This window comes from Leptonychotes weddellii, chromosome 8, assembly GCF_054177405.1.
Source record: "Leptonychotes weddellii isolate Sample4059 chromosome 8, ASM5417740v2, whole genome shotgun sequence".
Lineage (NCBI taxonomy): Eukaryota > Metazoa > Chordata > Mammalia > Carnivora > Phocidae > Leptonychotes > Leptonychotes weddellii.
The window spans coordinates 2,292,231-2,299,789 of record NC_138376.1 but is presented as its reverse complement, the minus strand read 5'-3'; positions in this window follow the sequence as shown (position 1 = coordinate 2,299,789).

Here is a 7,559-nt window from a genome sequence, read left to right as displayed (position 1 = left end):
CAGGCGCCCTCCTGTGTGATAAATTAATTGACCACATGAGTGAGTTTATTCCTGGGCTCTCTATTCTCTCCCACTGATCTGTGTCTGTTCTCGTTGCCAGTACCACAGTGTTTTGATTACTAGCTTTCTTGCAGAGCTTGAAATCAGGGAGTATGATGCCTCCAGCTTTGTTCTTCTTTCTCAGGATTGCTTTGGCTACTCAGGGTCTTTTGTGGTTCCATACACATTTTAGGATTCTTTGTTCTAGTTCCGTGAAAATGCCACTGGTATTTTGATGAGGCTTACATTGAATCTGTAGATTGCTCTGGGTGGTATGGACATTTTAACAATATTAATTCTTCCATGTGACTTTTTTTTTTTAAAGATTTTATTTATTTATTTGACAGAGAGAGAGACAGCTAGAGAGGGAACACAAGCAGGGGGAGTGGGAGAGGGAGAAGCAGGCTTCCCGCAGAGCAGGGAGCCCGATGCGGGGCTCGATCCCAGGACCCTGGGATCATGACCTGAGCCGAAGGCAGACGCTTAACGACTGAGCCACCCAGGCGCCCCCCCATGTGACTTATTTAGCATGATACCCTCCCTCTAGGTTCATACAGGTTGTCGCAAATGTCAACATTTCATTCTTTTTATGGCTTTATACATATATATAGAGAGAGAGAGAGTGTGTTTGTGTATATATATATGGTGTATATATATATATCTCACATACGTGTATATGTATATATGGGGTGTGTGTCTGTGTGTGTGTGTGTGTGTGTACACACCACATCTTCTTTATCCATTCATCTATCAGTGGGCACTTAGGCTGCTTCCATATCTTGGCTATTGTAAATAATGCTGCAGTAAACACAGGGGTGCATGTATCCCTTTAAATCAGTGTTCTTATTTTCTTTGGATAAATACCCAGAAATGAAATTGCTGGATTGCATAAAATTTCTTATTCTTATTAAAAAAAGAAATGTGATTCATTTTCTTAAAGATTCCAAAATGACACTTTGTTACCCTAAAGTCTGAATTAGGACAGGTAGGATTACAGTGAAACTCTAGCAGAGTCATGTGAATGAAATCTGAATAAAGACAAACCTTTCCAAAGAAGGGTCATATGTCTACAAGGGAGGAAAATCTGGTCCACCCAACCAGGTAAATAGTACACTGGAAGGCTTTATTGTGTTCTACTGCTAATGTTCATCTAGTGCTGATTGATTTTCCTATTAGAATGTAATGCAGATATAATCTGAGAGCTTTTTGACAATGAAGACCACCACAGCTAAGAAAAAGAACACCATTTATATTTCAGCGATCCAGATGGGTTATGATAAATGGCTGCATAACACATTTCAAGTGGAAGATATGTAGACAGTGTTTCCCATTATTTTTTCATGTTAAGGTACTATTAGAATAGAAGGTATTCTATTAAACTGCACAAATATAAAATGTATATAACTGGACCGCTTTCTTCCACCATACACAAAAATAAACTCAAAGTGTATTAAAGACCTAAATGTAAGACCCGAAAGCATAAAACTCCTAGAAGAAAGCATCGGCAGTAAACTTTTGGGCACCAGTCTTAGTGATATCTTTTTGGACCAGTCTCCTTAGGCAAGGGCAACAAAAGCTGAGATAAACAAATGGATGACATCAAACTAAAAAGCCTTTGCACACCAAAGGAAACCATCAAAAAACAAAAAGGCAACTTACTGAATGAGAAGCTATTTGCAAATCATACATCCAATAAGGGTTACGTCCAAAGTATATAAAGAACATACACAATTTAATATAAAAAACAAATAATTTGATTAAAAATGGGCAGAAGCCTTGAAAAGACATTTTTTCCAAACAAGACATGCAGATGGCCAATAAGCACATGAAAAATGCTCAACCTCACTCGTCATCAGGGAAACGCAAATCAAAACCACAAGGAGATATCACTTCACACTGGTCAGATGCGCAATTATCAAAAAGACAAAAAATAATTAAACACTGGTGAGGGGGTAGAGAAAAGGGAGTTCCACTGTTGGTGGGAATGTAAATTGTTGCAGCCACCATGAGAAACATTACGGAGGGTCTTCAAAAACTTAAAAAAAAATAGAACTCCCATGCAGTCCAGCAATTCCACTTCTGGGTGTTTATCTCAAGAAAACAAAAACACTAATTCAAAGAAATATATGCCCTGCCCATGTTCATTGCAGCATTATTTACAAAAGCCAAGGTATGGAAGCATCCTAAGTACCCATCCGTAGTTGAATGGATATACAAGATGTGGTGTATACACACACACACACACAGGAATACTACTCAGCCATAACCAAGAATGAAATCTTGCCATCTGTGACAACACAGATGGACCTAGAAGGTATTATGCTAAGTGAAATAAGGCAAAGGAAGAAAAATACCATATGATTTCAATTGTACTTGAATCTTAAAAGATTGACTCAATCTTAAAAACAAAACAAACAAAACAAAACAGAAACAGACTCATAGAAACAGCAAACTGTTGTTTACCAGAGGGAGCGGATAAAGGAGTGGAAGGAAGAGGTAAAGAGGATTAAGAGGTACAAGCTTCCGATTTTAAAATAAATAAGTCATGGAGATGTAATGTACAGTGTACCGTGTAGGAAATACAGTCAATAATATTGTAGTAACTTTGTGTGGTAACTAGACTTACCACGGGGATCATTTTGCAATGTATAAAAATACTGAATCACACATGATACACATCTGAAACTAAGAAGGATAGTGTGTCAATTGTACTTCAATAAAAAAATAATAAAAACTTGAAAATAAAGCAGTGCTGGAAGGGGAAAGAAGGAAAATGAATCAGAGGAACTGTCAGACGGACTGAATTACAGCATTTGACACACCTGTTCCATAGCCCCATCCTGTCCACCTGTGGCTGCTTAAATGTAAATGTAAATTCATTACATTAAATAAAATGAAAAATTCAATTTCCCAGTTGCACCAGCCACTCTTCAAGTGTTCAGTTGTTACATGTCTACTTCACTGGAGATTACAGATATAGAACATTTCCATCACTGCATAAAATTCTACTGGGCCGCATCGCCTTACACACACACACACACACCACAGTCATCAGTCAAGGACCATGGTAATAGAATTAAAGTTTCTATGCTATACACTAAACTTTGGCCTCTATTCCCCTTGTTTTAATTAATTTGATTATCAGGTTTTCTTATTAAATTAATATTATGCCATTAAGATTTTCCCCCCTCAGTTGTCAATCCCTGATTCAGTTACTAAAAGATGTTATAACGTATCTTTAAGTAAAAAATAATTTGGATACTGCCCTTCCTGGAAGGACGGACATAGCTATGAATTCGGGCATGTATTTGGTTCAAATGAAAAGACTGATACATTTAACAAAACTTACAATCTATAGAGTGCTAGCGTATCTGTACTGACTAGATCCTTACATGTCGGGTCCCAACTGTGCTGTGAGTACTTAAGTAATTTAACTGCTCTGAGGCTCAGTTTCTTAAGCTGTACAGGGAATTATAAGAGATTTTTGGTAAAGATGAAATGAGATAGTGCATGGAGATGCACAGACTTCGCAGACATGAGCAAGGAATGATTAACAGTAACCACCATCTATGATGGCAAGTCAGTAGGCGTTAAAGATTTCAATGACTTCTGTACCTCGATCTAGGAATCGCTTTTCCCACCAAAGAACCAGAGGCCTGCAGAAAATCCCACCTCGTCCTGCCAAAAGGGCAGGGCAGAGAACCGATTGACAAATAATCGTTAGTGCAGTGCATTTCGTGAGAATACGATTTTGTGCTTTTATAAAGCAGCCTGTGATTTATAGTTATTACTCTAGAGTGGCCGACCTCACCTCGGGAGGAAGCTGCTCTTTTCTTTTCAGGAGGAGGGGGCATTTCAAAGGCTGTAACTGCGCACGTCAGAGCCCCAGTCCTGCTCTGAGGATAATGCAGAGGCCCCTTTTCACTGTGGATGGACACTGCTGAGCAGCGCGCAGAAGGCGCCCGAGGCCAAAGGAAACGCGCACGCCCCCGCACACACAGTGCACCCTCCGGAATCTGGAGCCCCTGGAGAGAGTTAATAAAAGCATCACAGTGTTCAACGATGACTACGCACGACCTGCACTAACCCATCTGTCCACACGCGCGGTCACCCCTCAAGCACCCGCCCCGCCCGCGGGGCCAGGACCCACCGGAGGATGGGCACATGAACTCAACAGCCCGTCTTCGTTGAGACTCTGGGGTTTTGTTCATCGTGGATTTTTGCCTCACTTTTGATCCTTTAAATGTTGCAGTAAAATGGTGCGCATCCCGATCGCTGAGGTTTTTGCCGCTGCTCGACAAGGTCCGCCGCGGCGCGCACTTCACCGCCGCTCCCTTAGCCCGCCCCGCGGCTGGAAGATGGTCTCGCGAGGGTTAGTGCGCGTCTCGCGCGGCGGGAGCGGCGGAGCTTAGGACCCAGCGGCGAGCAGAGGGGACTCGGGTCGGGGCCGCGCGCGAGCGGAGCCGGGAGCGGGGGGAGGCGGGGAGGGGGAGCCGCGGCGAGCTCTGGTGGCGCGGGGGCGTGCGCGAGAGCCGGCCCGGGGCGCGCGTTTTCCTTTCTGCAGTGCGGGGCGGTCGCCGTCCTCCCCAGTCTTCCGTACAGTATGTTCCATCCTACAGTGACTCTGGGGTGAAGAGACGAGCTAGTGACCGAAAGAGGGACACACTGGCCTGGAGAAAGCTGCAGCAGTCAGGGAAGATGGGAACGTAAAGGAAGCAAAATACCGGCGTGCTCCCTGTCGCAGGCCTGAGCTCCCTGCTCCGGGGCCTTTGGTGCACCTTGCAGGTCCGCCGGCCCCCCAGCTCGTGCGGAGACCCGGAGCCAGACCTGAAGGCAGCACCGCACACCGTGGTCTTAGGCGGCCGGCTCGGCCAGGCTCGGGAGTGGAGGAAGAGGAGGGCCAAGGACACAGAAGAGGAAGTGGCTGGGGTTTGCCACACGGACTCGGATCAAATAGCTGGTATCTAAAATCATACTCTAAGTGCCCAACCACATGGCCTCAGAAGCATCAGATGTCAGACTGATGGGGATGGGAGCATATTTACAGTCCCTCAGCTTCCACAGGCCAGCATGTTAAGAGTGACTGAAAGACTGGATGACATTCTTCCAGTTGAGCCTTTATATTAAAGAGGAAACACAAGAAAAGTCAGTCAAATAATGAGACGGTTATTTAGGACATTTAAATTGTATTTCTGAACTTAAGTGAATCAATGTCAGAGGAAACAATGACCTATATTAGATAAAATGCACCTGGATAAAGGTGATTATAGGAAGACTTGATAAGATAGGACACACATGGCATGATCTAAAATTCACTTATGGGGGGGCGCCTGGCTGGCTCCTTCAGTAGAGCATGCGACTCTTGATCTTGGGGTTGTGAATTCAAGCCCCATGTTGGGTGTAGAGATTACTTAAAAATAAAAAATCTTTAAAAAAAAATTCACTTACAGAAATTTTCGTAAGTTCAAAGAATTGTTAAGCAGAAATTAAAGACTGCGGTAAGTATTGCTAAGGCCCCTTAGGATAGAGTCCCTCCTTTCTGTATATCCAGAAGGAGAGCGAAGGAGAAGCCGGGTGCAGCCATGTGAAGTGAGAATGAACGTACATTCCTGGAGAATTTGTACAACTACTTGTCACTCAGAATGGGCACCTGGATCCTGGCTTCCTGAGAGTGGTTTGGAAAGCCTGAAACCATGGGGACTTAGATGACACGTACAATTTGTTATTAGAAATCCCAAAGACAGAGTAATCATTCTAGGACAGACGTATCTGCAGTATGTGAGAGGACAAACCGCCAACACAGATCCTGGACGATCAACAGAAAGCCAGGAGCCAGGACCCAGAGCAGAACAATTCCCTTGACCACATCTAGTGAATGGGTATTTATCACTGGAACAATGGTGCATATAATTTGTGATATATGCATTCATGCTTGAGTCGAGCGTTTAGCAAATAGAACCTAGTTGTATGTCGATGAATGACAGTAAAATAAAATTTATAAATTCCTGAATTAAGGAGTCCCTCTGGGGAATGCTAAAAATGATACCTTCAGCTATCAGCAATCCAAACTGTAGTGCTTAGAATGGGCAGGCTAGTTAAACAGCGTAGCCTGACTTAAGTACCAGCTATTGAATCAGAATCATCTTGGAGTGCTTGCTAGAAACAGAAATCTTTAGCACCCATCCCAGATGCACTGAATCGGGGCTTAAGGATCTCCCTGTCAGCCACTTCCCTAGGCAGTTGTGAGACCATCAAACAAACCATGAGCAGAGCTTATATTTCAAAATGAGTAAATGAGGACTTCGCCACTAAGAAGATCTGAGACTTCTGACCTTTCTAAAAGGCGTGGGGCAGGAGCCTCTGTCCTGGATCCTGCCCCTGGGACATCCAAGAGCCCCAAAACTGCCTACGCTCTTGAGCCAGACCCAGGATTTTCTCAAATAGGTAGAAGAAAGGGCTTCCACCAGTACCTGTGGGATGACCAGATCGAGGCCCCAGGAGCTCCATTCTTGAGATTTTTAACCCGTCCCCCCAAGGAACCCCATGGGCAGAGTGCAGGGGAAATTGCCCTGACTGCCCACCATCGTGCAGGATGAGAACTCCCTCTGGGACCCCAAACACCCCTACAGGTGTATAACTGACAATGTCTGGGGAGGGAAGGAATGCTTCAAATGCTGGAGAATAAGGCTTGTTCTGGGGTTTGTTCTTTCTTAAAGATTTTATTTATTTATTTGACAGAGAGCGAGTACAAGCAGGGGGAGCGGCAAGCAGAGGGACAGGGAGAAGCAGGCTCCCCGCTGAGCAGGGAGCCCGATGCGGGGTTCGATCCCAGGACCCTGGGATCATGACCTGAGGCGAAGGCAGAAGCCGAACGACTGAGCCCCCCCAGGAGTCCCTGGGGTCTGTTCTTTAGCATGGATATAACAGGAGCATCTAATTATTACATGGAAATGAAGATTGGTCTTTCCCGTGCCCTCAAGGGAACCACGAGCCTGCACCCCTAACAGCTGAGCCCTCAAGCAAATGTGTGTGAATGTTTTTATGTTAAAGGAAATAAACCTTTTAGTTAAAAATAAATAATATATTGATGTCAGTTTCTTAGTTTTGACAAATCCTCCCTGTAATGTAAGATGTTAACAATGAGGGGAAACAGGTGGGAGGTTATATGCAAACTCTCCTATTCTTGCAGTTTTAAGCCTGACATTAAAATATTTAAATATTTTAAATATTTTAATATTTTAAAATAAAATAAAGCTTATTAAAAGTAACTAAACACAAGGACGCCACCTGCTGGAACCTGCGGGGGGTGGGGGTGGGGCTGGGGGAGCACAGGTGGGTAGATCTCAGACCCTACCTTCCTCCAGGCTCTGGCCTTTCTGGCAGAATTTCGGCTTCCATGACTCGGAGATTTTCTCCTTTCAACATCCCTGAGGATGGTGTCTTAGCACTAGTTTTCCCTTCCTCATGGGGTGAACCTCTACTTAATCCTTCGCGCCAACCCATCTGCGCTACAGCCCACC